General features: G+C 40.0%; 1 protein-coding gene and 1 non-coding gene across 2 annotated transcripts in view; both read left to right on the forward strand.

Moving 5' to 3' along the window:
* The first annotated feature begins 1630 nt into the window (after window positions 1-1630).
* Specc1l (sperm antigen with calponin homology and coiled-coil domains 1 like) overlaps window positions 1631-13441 on the forward strand; it is a 142818-nt gene continuing 131007 nt past the window's right edge. Inside the window, exon 1 of the mRNA XM_019204494.2 lies at window positions 1631-1711. The gene's annotated coding sequence lies outside the window, so the exon portion shown is untranslated. The remainder of the gene's footprint in view (window positions 1712-13441) is intronic.
* Window positions 6184-6290, forward strand: LOC117285816. Its single transcript, XR_004516914.1, has one exon. It is a non-coding gene; the product is annotated as a U6 spliceosomal RNA (small nuclear RNA).

Raw genomic sequence — 13441 nt, forward strand, 5'->3', positions numbered from 1 at the left:
CCCCACATCTACATTGTTCTTTATTTTTTAGTTAAATCCAGGGGTTTGCTCATACCATATTTTTTCAAACTGCTAAACTGTTCACAGTCACTCTCCCATTTAAAACCATTCTGCTCTTCCTCTACGTTTGTACTAAGGTCTCCTTAGCTTGGATCCAGGATACTTCGTTACAGGGCTGTGGTTCGGCCTCATGTTTTCCTCACCTCTGTATAAGTGTTTCTCTGATCTGTGCTGAGCACCTCTTGGTCCCTTGAAATTTTTTATTCTGTCTCCCTCTGCTGGAATGTTTTCTCACTTCATCAGATTGTCACCTTGAAAATTTAGGTCAGATACCACCTTGTGTGGAAGGCTTCTCTAGCTCTCTAGGTTCCTGCAGACTTGTCCAGCATCCTGTACATTTAAGATTTGGCACACCGTGTGTCTGCTGCCGCTACTAGACCGTGACACTGCAGTGTGTAGCAGGATGTATAGCTTGATTGAAAGTTGTTGAATCTGCTGAGCGCTGGTACAGTGTTTGGCATGTCACTGCACTTGGTCCTTGCCCTTAAGGAGATTTCACTCTAGTTGTACTCTGTGAGACACATCCTAGGAGTGTATACCAACTTTCAAAGTCTATTTAATGGTATCTTAGTGTTGAATTCGGAGGATTTTTTTGTGTGTTTGTTTTGTTTTTACTTTTTTGGTACTGGGGGATTGAACTGAGAGCTTTCACACTGAACTAAACCCTCAAATTTTAAAAAGTTTGTTATTTTGTTTACCATGGTGACATACACCTATAATCCCAGCACTTGAGGGACTGAGGCAGGAGGATCACCATAAATTCGAGGCCAGCCTGGGCTATATAGAGTTAAGGCCAGCCTGAACTACATAGCAAGACTGTCTCAAAAAAAAAAAAAAAAAAAAAAAAGCCTGCCGTGCAAGCTCAAGGACCTGAGTTCAATCCCCAGTACAAAAAAAAAAAAAAAAAAAAAAAAAAAAAAGTTTGTAAAAAAAAAAAAAAAAAAAAAAAAAATGGTTATTTTGAGTCAGAGTCTAGCTGAGTTTCCAAATTTCTGAAACTGTGCTTAAACTTTTGATCCTCCTGCTTTAGCCTCCCAGAGTGCTGGGATTACACACATGCATCACCAGGCCTGGCTTTGAATTCAGATCTTATTTCCTGAAGGAGGGTACTCTTGTTTTTATTTTTATAATTTACAAACCAAGTGGGCATCATCTTTGTTCCCAATTCTGGAAGACAGGTGTATTTAGTATGGATTACTTCCCTTTTTGGTTCTCTGTCTCTGTCTCTCTATTTGATATGTTTGGATACCAAGGGTGTAAGTGGCTAATATAATACATTTCAAGTTTATCTATTCAAATATGGCCTAAGGAAGACAAAAAAATTAAAGAGGGAAAATACTTTATTTCTCCTGGTACTCAGCAGGCTGAGGCACGAGTATCCCAAGTTTGAGGCCAGTCTGGACTACATAGGGAGTTTCAGACCAGACTGAACCACATATTCAGATCCTGTCTCAGAAAAACAAATAGATTAAAACACAGCAAACCTTGCTCCTATTACTTTTTAGTTGTTGTTGTTGTTGTTGTTGTTTAAAGACAAGGTCTCATTGTATTCTTGCTCTTTTGCCCAGGCTGGCCTCACAAACTTTTGGGCTCAAGTGATCCTTCCTGCCCCAGCCTTTCCTGAGGCTGGGACTACCGCCTCTGTACCACTGTGAGTAGCTGCTAGAATTTACTTTCTAATGTCAGGGGTAAGGTTGGCAGTTGGAAATCAGGGAAGTAATTAATTATGTGGAATAGGATTGTACCAGTGCAGTTTGAATTTTTGGTAGCTGACTGTGTAGCGTATATAAATTATCAAAGACTAGATTATCCTAAGGTATTACAAGTTGCTGTAGTCAGTATGAATAGTATTAATCACTTTTGCAGATGAAAGCAGAGACATTTTCATAAAATGAAAAATAGAAAACAGCTGGTAAATACGGGCCTGTCTGGAGTTTTTTTGAGGTAAACTGATGATCTTGAAAGATAAGTGCTTAAGTCCCTGGTAACAAAATTGAAAGTTTTAAAATTGTGTCCAAATCCTTTTATTTAGGTGACTAATAATAGGCATGCTTCACAAAGAATGAGTGAAGGATGTGTACTGAAAGTTTCTCATGTGTGTTGCCAAGAGTACTTTTAGGAAATGTGCCAAACTTATAGGTCTGAACTTTTATGTTCCTACTAAACTGCCCTATTAATCACTGAGATTATATCCTATAGTAAAACCTACTTTACAGTATTTATGTTTAGGGAAAATAATCTGGGTCACCTAGAATGGTTAGACCTGGAGGAAAAGTGATGTTTTCTCCACAAGGGCAGATTTATTTAGTTGGGCCTGTGCTATACAGCCTCTCTATTGACCATAGAAGTAATGCAGTTAAACTTTAAATAATAGAAAATTTTGACTTTGAAAAGAAGTTAGAAGTGCACATTTTAAACACACATTTACTCAATTTTCTTCTTGCCAGCTCAGGTAAAAAGCTTCTCAGCCAGATTCTCCAGTCTGGGACCCAGTTTGATTGGGATGAAAAGCATATCATTTATTAAACTTCAGAATTTTTCTATCATGAATAAGTTTTTGCAAAACAATATTTTTGGCCTTTGTGTTACATACTTTGTTTTTAAATTAAATACAGGAGCCAGTTGTAATGGCACATGCCTGTAATTCCAGTATTCTGGGAGGTTGAGGTGTGAGGATTGTGAATTTGAGCCTAGCCTGGGCATTTTAGCAATTTAGTGCCTCAAAATAAAAAATAAGAACTGGAGATGTAGCTCATTGTGAAGGCCCTGGGTTCAATCTCTAGTACCACCAAAAACAAAATACAAATGCAACCTGTAAGTTTATGTTGAAGTGGTATTTCTGAAGGTCTAGTATAGACTATAAATGTTGACTAGGATGCTATGTAGCCACATTGGGATTCTTGGACCTCTTCTTTTGCTTTTGTTTCTTGTGTTCTCTCTCACACCACATATGTACTTAGGTAGATTGGGTTCCCAAACTTCATTTATGAAACTAGTATAATAGCCAAGCATAGTGGCACACACATATAACCTCAGCACTTGGGAGGCTGAGGCAAGAGGGTCACCACAAGTTAAAGGCCAACCTGGGCTACGTAAAGAGTTCAGGGCCAGGCTGAACTACATAGCAAGACCCTTTCTCAAAAAAAAACAACAAAAAATTATATACATGTATGTATGTATGTATATATATATATATATATATATATATATATATATGATCTCACAACAAATATTGGGACACTTAGCACAATTATTATTTTTTGTTTTGTTTTATAAATGGGAACAAGGTTAAGAATACAGAGCTGATGAGTGGCCAAGGTTGGACTTGAGCCAGGTTTCTGTGTAAAAATCCATCATATTCCCTTCCACCAGAATGCTCACCCTTTTATGATAGAATGGGCTCAGCATATGGTTTAGGAACCCCAGTGCTGTTTAGCCTGGAAATCAGAAGATTTAGGTTTTCTTGTGAATTAAGACATTTTTGTGTGGAAAGAGGAGTGGGTTTATTTTTGTGTTGCTTTGGATAGGACTGTGAAAAATGGTAGCTACAGTTATGCTGACATTTAGGTTCCCTGTGTGAAAGTCTGCCCAGGAATGGAGGCCTGGCCTTCCATGTTACCACGTAGTAACCAAACTGGAGTGTCACAGGGTGGATGGCAGACTAAATTTGATTCTGCCTTGTCTTATCTGAGTCCTCTTAACACTTCTGCCCCTATTCCGTTGACTCCTCCCTGTGTACTCTGGTTTCTCTTAACTAGCTTCATGCCTACCCTCCCTTAAGCCATTCAGAGTTATAATTTTACTACATTAAATTATCTTTTTGGAGCTGGGCATGGTGGCACATTCCTGTAATCCCAGTACCCTGGGATGCTGAGGCAGGAGGACTGCATGTTCAAGATCATTTTAGGTATGGGTTGATGGAAGAAGGATCCTGGGGTTTGAACACAGGGCTTTTGCACTGAGCTACATCCCTAGCCCTTTTCATTTTTTTATTGTTTGTTTGTTTGTTTGTTTGTTTGTTTGAGACAGGGTCTCACTATGTAGTTGAGACTGACCTGGAACTCACTGTGTAGCCCAGGCAGGTCTTGAACTCATAGCAATCCTCCTGCCTCAGCCTCCTGAGTGCTGGTATTACAGGTGTGTGCCACCTGTATCTGGCTACCCTTTTCATTTTTTGAAACAAGACCTCACTAAGTGCCCCAGGCTGGGATCTAAATCAAGATCCTTAGTATCTCAAACTTCCAGGGTGCTGGAATTACAGGCATGTTCCATCATGCCCCGCTGGTATTTTTGTTCAATTGTTCATTTTTTTTTTAACCTTTGGAATTTCCTCATGACCCCCCCCCTCCTTTTTTTGTACTAGGAGAATTGAACCCTTAGGGCCTTTACACTGAGCTACTTTACCAGCCTTTTTTAAATTTTCTGAGACAGACTCACTGAATTGCCCAGGCAGAACTCAAACTTGGGATTCTCCTGCCTTACCTTCCTAGAGTGCTGGGATCATATAGCCATGTTCCACCACACCTGGTCTGTCCATTTTTTTTTTTTTTTAATAATAAAGTAACGCGAGCCAGATGTGAAGGGGTATACCTATAATCCCAGAAGCCTGGGAGGCTGAAGCAGAAGAATTGCAAGCTCCAGTGCAGTCTAGATAATTTAGCAAGACCCTGTCTCTAAATGAAAAATAATAAAAGGGTTGTGGGATCATATAGCCTTTCCACCACCCCTGGTCTGTCCATTTTTTTTTTTTTTTAATAATAAAGTAACGCGAGCCAGATGTGAAGGTGTATACCTATAATCCCAGAAGCCTGGGAGGCTGAAGCAGAAGAATTGCAAGCTCCAGTGCAGTCTAGATAATTTAGCAAGACCCTGTCTCTAAATGAAAAATAATAAAAGGGTTGTGGGTATAGTTAAATGCAAGGGTTCAGTCCCCAGTAACACACACACACAGCTTCAGTAAAGTACCATATAAATGTGTAATTTATAGTTGTTTAAATACTATTCCTAATTGAAAAATTAAGTGTCTGGTTTAGTTCAGTGGTAGAGCAGGTCCAAGGCCTGGCCAAAATCAGAAGCAAAAAAAAAAAAGTAAAACTGAAATTGAAGAATATATACTGTGGTAGTAGGACAGGGTGAAGATTTTCAAGATAAGTATGAGCTTCTCTGCTTAAAAACTAATGTCCTGTCTTTCTCACCCAAGGTTTATTTTCCTTAGCGTTTTTGCTCCCAGTTGCATGTGACTGCAAACTGTTGTATAGAGAAAGCTATGTACATACTTCATTTGCTGGCCAAAAAAGCTATAGGCTGCAAAAGGAGCAAGAAAGGTGATCAAGAGCAGAAATTGTGCCTGGGGACTGGAGGTGGTGTTCTGAGGAAGGATCATTAGAATTACCAATCACTAACATGTTTTCAGTAAGTCGTATGCTCAAGCAGAAGAGCTGTTCCCTCTCAAACACTTGATGAATTTTGCATTGTAGTGAGTGGTTTCTTTGTCTTTTGTACACATGCTTTGTTTTAAGGTTAATTCCCAGAAGCCTGGAATTTGGATTTTTTTTCTTTTACTTTTTCTTTTTCTTTTTGGTGCTGGGATAGAAGTCATACTAAATATCACTGAGTTTACTCCCAGGCTAGATGTTTATTGAACACGTCTCTAGGTTGGGCTGCATCAGAAGTAAGTTTAGGAGATTTGAGGTTATGGGAGAAATTGGTTGCTTTTAGGTGAGGGGAAGCCGGGAAATGAGAAAATAATCAAGGAGAATTCTTTTTGCTTAGGTACAATGTGATGTTCCCCTGATGTGCACACCCCACCTCCCGACCCCCGCATACTGAGGCTCAAACCCCAGGTTGTTCTACCACTGAGCTACGACCTTAGTTTAGCCCTTTTTATTTTTTAGTTTCAGACAGAGTCTAGGTCAGTTGCCCAGGCTGACCTCAGACTTGTGTTTCTCCTGCCTCAATCTCCACAGCAGCTGGAATTACAGATGGGCGTGCACCACCACACAGCATGACTCTTCTTTAGTGGTGCTGGGGTTTGAACCCGGGGCCTTCACATGCTAGGAAAATACTCTACCACTGAGCTGTATATCCTTAGGCCCCAGTACAATGCTTTTTAAAGTTGGAGGAGTGCTCTCTTCGGCAGCACATATACTAAAATCGGAACGATACGGAGAAGATTAGCATGGCCCCCACCCAAGGATGACATGCAAATTCGTGAAGCGTTCCATGTTTTTATGAATTAATAAATAAAATGTAAACTTTGTTAATTGTAAAAAAAATAAATAAATGGAGTTGTACTACTGTTGCCTGGAGCCTTTAGAGATAAATCATTGTGAATATATGAGTATTCCAGCTAACTAAGGATACTGCACAAATCTTACATTTTGTCTGATGTCCAGTGCTGCTCAGTCCTCCTAGTCCTCCCTAGAATACTCGTGGTGAGCAAGGAGGAGGACCTAGCTATTTTGAAGGCAACTCATTTGATAGAAGCACATTTCTTATTATTGACCAATGGTTAACTAATTGTGTCAGCTTGAGTAGGAAATGCCCACCTGAATTGGATCAGCACAGTGCTCAGTGTGGCTGCAGGGACCTCCTGAAGACAGACACACCCTAGGGAGGATGGTTGCCTAAATGGCACAAAGGGGAAGGAGAAGGAAGGCTCGCTTCCGCTTCTTTGGAAGGGCTCGGGTCTTCTCCTTCACTTGGACCTTGTCTCCTGGTTTCCATCACAGACCCCCTGGCCTCCTGATGAAGACACACAGGACACAGCGCTGAGCTCCAGGCCTTCGACTGGACCCTTTGGTTTGTCAGCGCACAGACGCTCTTTTGCACTCTTCCACTCCTGACTCTGGGCAGCCATTGTAAGCCAGTCTTGTAAATTCTTATATATTGTGTATCTTGCATTAAATCTGTCTCTGGTAAGCTTACTGAGTTGAAAGTTGTCTTTGTGTTGTTTCCAGAGCCTTCTGGACTGGAGATAGGCTGGTTGTTAGATTCTTTCTTATAGTCTTATTCTAGAATCACACACAGTACTCCTCATTTTCTGAGGGACCTTGTATGCAGATTCAGACAGCATAAATCAAATGATTTATTTCAGTTCAGGGCTCTATTAATACCTTTAGAACCGTCCTACCACACTGTAGGGACACAGCACATTTATGGTGAGCCCAAATTCTCACGTGGTCTCACAGAGCCAGGTCTTCTAGAGTACTTTTCCACACATTGTGCCTCTTCCTTGTATCTAATGATCATAAGATCAAATCCTGACCTTAAATAGCATTTACATATTTCTTAAAAAACCCACTTCCTCTCCTAGTGCCACTGTAAATTGGAGAAGATGAAAACACTGTATCCTCAAAAGCTCAGGGTTTCCTGTGTGTGATTTTAGTAACAGAGATTCATTCTAGTTTTCTTTTTTTGTTTTTGTCTTGAACGCAAGGCTTCATACATTCTAAACAAGTACTCTACCGCTGAACTCTAACTCTAGCCCCTATTCTGTGTTTCTCATTCTTCTTTTAATTGGTAAATTTTATTTTATTATCCCATCCCTCCCTCAAACCCCCTCCCCTCCCTATGTACAAAAGTTTTTTTCCCACTTTTTCTCCTATTTTCACTTTTTTCTTGTCCCTTCCTTTCTTTCTCCCTCCTCCCTTGTTCCCCTTCCCATTTGAACACTTTCTTCCCATTTTCCAACGTCTCATTCTTTTTTTGTTTGTTTGTGTTTTTTTTTGTTTTGTTTTTTGAAACTCACTAGGTAGTTGAGACTAACCTGTGAAACTCACTATTTAGCCCAGGCTGGTCTAGAACTCACAGCAGTCCTCCTACCTCAGCCTCCCAAGTGCTGGGATTATAGGCGTGCACCACCACACCCGGCTTAATATCATTGTTATTCATTTTTATTTTTATTTAAAAAATTTTTATTGCTACATGTTTGCCACAAATATGACTACACTCATTGTAGGGAGTTTGTACACATACTTATATCTTAATTCTTTCTGTGTTCCTTTTCCCTCTCTTCTGTCCCACTTTCTTCCATCTTTTGGTCCTTTTCCATTTGCCAAAGATCTGTCTCCTGTTTTCTAATATTTTTTATTTTGCCCTTCGTTTTTTCTTGGGTTTTTCATACAAGAAAAACCACGTGATATTTAAGCTTACGTGTCTGATTTATTTCATTTTACAATATGGTGTATCCGTTTTCCTACAAATAACTCGTTACTTCTTTATAGTACACTAGTACTCCATTGTATATAAATACCAAATTTTCTTTATTCTGTTGATGGACATATAGGCCACTTCTAAGATATAACTATTAGAAATTGTGCTGCCTTAAACATGGCTATTCATTGTACTATGATATCTTACTTTTTCAGGAAAGAGAAATGTCCCCCCATATTGTAGGTTGTCTCTTTGCTGTGCAAAAGCCCCCCCACCCACCAACTCAGGTCCTTGCAAGGCAGGCGCAGCACCATTAAGCTAAATCCCTGGCCCACAAAAGCTTTTTAATTTGATACAAACCCATTTTTTGATGTTATTTCTTGTGCAATTGGGGTTCTGTTTAGAATGTCCTTGTGTATGCCTATATCTTCAACAGTTTTACCTATTTTATCTTCCAGCAAATTAAGTGTTTCTGTTTTAATAGGTAGGATTTGATCCATTTTCATTGGATTTTAGGATAGGGTGAGAGATAGGGGTCTAGGGTCAGTCTTTCGCATGTTATGTAGCCAGTTTGGCCAGCACCACTTGTTAAAGAGGCTGTTTTCCTCCACCATGTTTTTTTGGCCCCTTTGTCAAAGATATGACTGAAGGTATGTGGGGTTTTAGTACCCTATTGTTTGGGTTTTTTTTCTTTTTAACTATAGCTTTGTGATATTATTTGAAATCGAGGATTTTTTTTTTTTTTTTGAAACAAAGTATTCCTATATAGTCCAGGCTGGCCTTAAACTCACTGTGTAGCCCAGGATGGCCTCACATTCAGAGCACTCCTCCTGCCTCAGCCTCCTGAGTGCTGGGATTACTGGTTTAATCTGGGATTTGTGGTACTTCCAGTTTGCTCTTGTTGCCAAGGATTGCTTTTGCTATTTTGGGTCTTTTCTGGTTTTGTATGAATTTTAGGATTGTTTCCTCTAGTTATATGAGGAATGTTTCAGGGTTTTTATCATAAATAGATGTTGGATTTTGTTAGTCTTTTCCTGCATCTATTGAAATGATAATGTGATTTTTTAATTTTTGATTTTTTGAGGTATGGTCTCACTATTGTAGTTCAATCAAGCTGGCCTTGAGCTCAGTGATCCTTCAGCCTCAGCCTTCTGAGTGCTAGGATTACAGGCATGAGCCACTATGCCTAGCCCGATAATACGATTTTGTCCTTGTTTCTGTCTTTGTGATGTATTACATTTATTTCAGAGCTCCCTCTTTAAGCCACACAAGGCCAGCCTGACTTCTCAGCTTGAATGGCAGGACTTCTTTGTCTTCCCTGTCCTGAGCTTAAACTTCTAGGGAGCTGCTTCTAGCCCATGCTCTCCCACCCAGTCGTGGCAGAGTGACCCCAGATATTCTGAAGGTAGTTGTTCTGTAGCTCAGTCTTAAATAATTAACCCCTTCCTCAAATGGCTTCTGAATTAACACTCACATATAGTGGGTGCTGCACTGGATTTGTTCTCCAACTCTAGCCTGCTTTGTTAGAAACAGTCGCTTTCAGAATAAACTCTCCAGTCAGCTTTTGTCGAATTCTAACCTCTTATCTGACGGAGACTGTCACATTAACCTGATGGGTTACTTAAGGAATGTTTTTAGTGCTCTGTCTACATCATATGCTCTCTCCTTTCTAGTTTCTACCCTGCTAACCTGCTTTAAAAAAATTGGAAGTGAATAGGAAGTCATCCGCCAGCCCTTGAACATAAGAACAGCATATCCAGGGCCTTTGGCTATATATCAGGTGTGATTAAAAAAATACAGTGAATGCTTAAATTAATTTTAAAAATAACCATAAAAGATACAATGCCTCACTTCAGACACTTAGCCCATCATTGTTGCTACTTTCTGAAGCAATTCTGGAGGTCCTTGAGTGTCTTTTTGTGGCAGCCTTGATGTCTTGGCAGTTTTAGTCACATAAAAATATTCAACATGTCCTCATCGACCTTATTCACTGTCTCTGGCTCTGTGCAACTTATATCTCAACCCCAAGTCAAAATGACCATGAGAGGTGTATGTTTTGAATCAGTTCAGGACTTCCAGGCAGCGATGACAGTGTAACTGAAGACACTCAAGAAAGGGAACTTCAGACTTGCTTCATTAAGTGACAAGAACAATGGAATAAGTGCTGTTTTTAAGGAGAATTAATGGCAATGTGTCTTTTATTGTAATAACTTAAGAACAGTAATCCTTCACTGTATTTCTTGAGCACACCCCATAGTAATTACAGTGTAGCATTTTGCTTGTCTAATTCCACATAACAGGTGAATCTTGGAAAGTGGGAGAAAGACAATTTTGTGTTTTTCGGAATTGCTTGGGGCTTGAACAAAGAAATGGTGCCAGGCATGGTGGGCATGCCTAGATTGTTGTGAGTTTGTGAGCCTTGCCTGACTACGTAGTGAATTCAAGCCCACCTACACTACATAGCAAGATCCTTGCTCAAAAAAAACCAAACCAAAACAGAACAACAAAGGAGAAGTAGTAATGAGCATTTCTTAGGTAAGGGAAGTAGTTAGCTGAGACAGGAGAAAGTATCTATAGAATACAGATCCACAAACTTTTTCATAAAGCACCAGATAGGAAATATTTTAGTCATTGCAGGCCTTGTAGTTTCTTTTCTTTTTTTTTTTTTTGGAGGGGAGTGTTTCAGACAGGGTCTCACTAGGTGGTTGAGACTGACCTGGAACTCACTCTGTAGCCCAGGCTGGTCTCGAACTCACAGCGATCCTCCTGCCTCAGCCTCCCCAGTGCTGGGATTACGGGTGTGCACCACCATGCCTGGCTACGTTTCCAGATTTTATGTTATGAATATCTCTTGATCCCCCGGTCATTCAGTAGTGCAAAACAATCTTAGGTGTGGATTGTAAAAAACAAGTGATTGTCTAGTTTTGGCCTGTAGACTGTGGCTTGTTGGCCCCTGTCATAGATCATAGAGGAACAGGAATCGGAAAGGATTGGTAAGAGAACCTTGGAACCCAAGCTGAAGGTCCCACTTATAGTGGTTGAAAAAGAAAAATCTTTTTCTGGATTATTGAATTCAGATTTTCAGTTTGCGGGTTGTGGGGGGGGGTGCTGGGAATTAAACCTAAGACCTCATGCATATTAAGTGAGTGCTCTACCCTGGAGGTATAACCCAGTCCCCAATTTGCTAAAATTTGGTTTTAAATTTTTGCATTTATTTTCATGAGAGATATGGATGTGTAGGGTTTTATTTTTCTTTCTTTCTTTTTTTTAACATCTTTGTCAGATTTGGCTATCAGAGTAATGGCATCTTCATAGACTGAACCGGAAAATACTCTTTTCAGTTTTCTGGAAGCATGCAGGGGTTTGAATATGTCCTACAAAAAAGCACATGTTAGAAGCTTAGTCCTCATGATACTGTTCCCAGGTTCTTGTGCATGACAGATGTGGGATACAGCTGGCAAGATGGCAGCAGCACAGTTTATTAAGGTGATGGTTTCCTCAGAGTGAGCAGGCTTATACTGGCAGAAGAAAAATGGCGTGAATGCAGAAGGCATGGAGTCGGTTGCAGAAGGCATGGAGTTGGTTGCAGTCTCTATATAGTTTTTAATGGGTTTTTAATAGGGTTTTAAATGTTGCACACCCTTTTGGACGCCTCACATGGTGGTCTTGCAGAGCATGGTTGACTGGGTGCTGAGTCGTGTTAACCGTGTGGCTTGTCCTTATCCTTTCCCATAATTCACTCTGTTGTGATTGTATACATAAGATGCAGCCCCTATGCATGAACTTCAGTGGGAAAATGAGCCCAGGGAAAGAAAGCACATTTCTGACATTGTTCTTTTAAAAACAACACTTGATTTTGTGTTCTGAAGTCCTTAGAAATTATTTTTATTTCCTTCTTTGATTCTCTCTTCCCCTCTGCCTTTTCTCTCAGACAGTGTTTTGAATTCCTGTGTTCACACAGACTTCCCACCTTAGCCTTCTGAGTGATAAGTGCTGAGACTACAGGCATGCACCACCATGCCTGGCTAGAAAATAGTTTTAAGGGCATTGATTTTTTATTTCATCTAATAAGCTAGAAGAAGGTTGTTGAGAAGTTTCTGTGATAGTGTGTTTTTAATATCTGCTATCAGTATTGTTTTACTGAAATTCAGGTGTTACTTGTGTAATGTGCTAAAATTTTTCTTTTATTAAATTAGGATAAAGTATAGGGAAGAAACATTTATTTTACCTGCTGTTTTCTTAATATCTGATTTATTACATTTTGTTGAAACTGAAGGTCATTGAATTATATTACATGAAACTGTGATAGCATTCTATTCATGCAGTAAAGACACTCAGCAAAGCTTACCCTAAATGACAATGGCAAATCAGTGCAATTGAATTTATATTGTATTTCAACATTTTAGCAAGAAAGTGTGGACTGTGACACTTGAACTTGGAAGGAAGTGCTTCCATCAGTTTTCCACTTTTCCCCTCTTACAGCCTTATCCTGCCACTAAGCAGTGAATAGTTCCAGGCTAAGTAATAGGATATCTATGACAATTAGGCCTTGAACTATTTAGTGAGTGGCAGAGTGACCTGTTTCATAAGAGCTTGGATTTACTTCTGACTTGTACTTTCTAGTAGTGATTTAGGATCGTCACATCATAGCTTTGATTTTGTTTTTGAGACTGTTGGTTGCAGTCTCTATATAGTTTTTAAGTGATATTTTAAAAGAATCAACCTACTTGCCTCCTGTATAGGGCATATGCATTCTGGGAGAGGCCTAAGAGAAGCCTGTTTGCATCTGACCCTTGAGAGTCTATTGGTAAGTCTTAGAAGAGTTAGACTCAATTGTATGGAGCTTCATGAGGCAGGAACTAGGTGAGGTTGTGGATTTTGGAAAATATAGGTCCTACAGCTGTGCTTAGTGGGAATGGAGTGGAATGGTTTGGGATAGGATATGGGGGAGAGGGGCTGTCTTAGTTACTTTTCTCATTGCCAAGACAAAATATTTGACACCCACAAGTTAAAGGAGGAAAGATTTATTTAACTTACAGTTTGTAGAGGTTTCAGTCCAGGCAGAGTGGCACATGGCAGGGGGGATTGCAGGGAAGAAAGAGTCCATGGTGTGACAGGACAGGCAGAAGGCAGCATGCAAGAAAGTAGTGAAGTAGCAGCAGCAAGCAGGCAACCCTGCCTTTATATTTCATCCAGGGTACCCACCTTTTGGATGGTGCCATCCACA

Source organism: Fukomys damarensis, unplaced genomic scaffold, assembly GCF_012274545.1.
Source record: "Fukomys damarensis isolate Sample0158 unplaced genomic scaffold, DMR_v1.0_HiC HiC_scaffold_12, whole genome shotgun sequence".
NCBI lineage: Eukaryota > Metazoa > Chordata > Mammalia > Rodentia > Bathyergidae > Fukomys > Fukomys damarensis.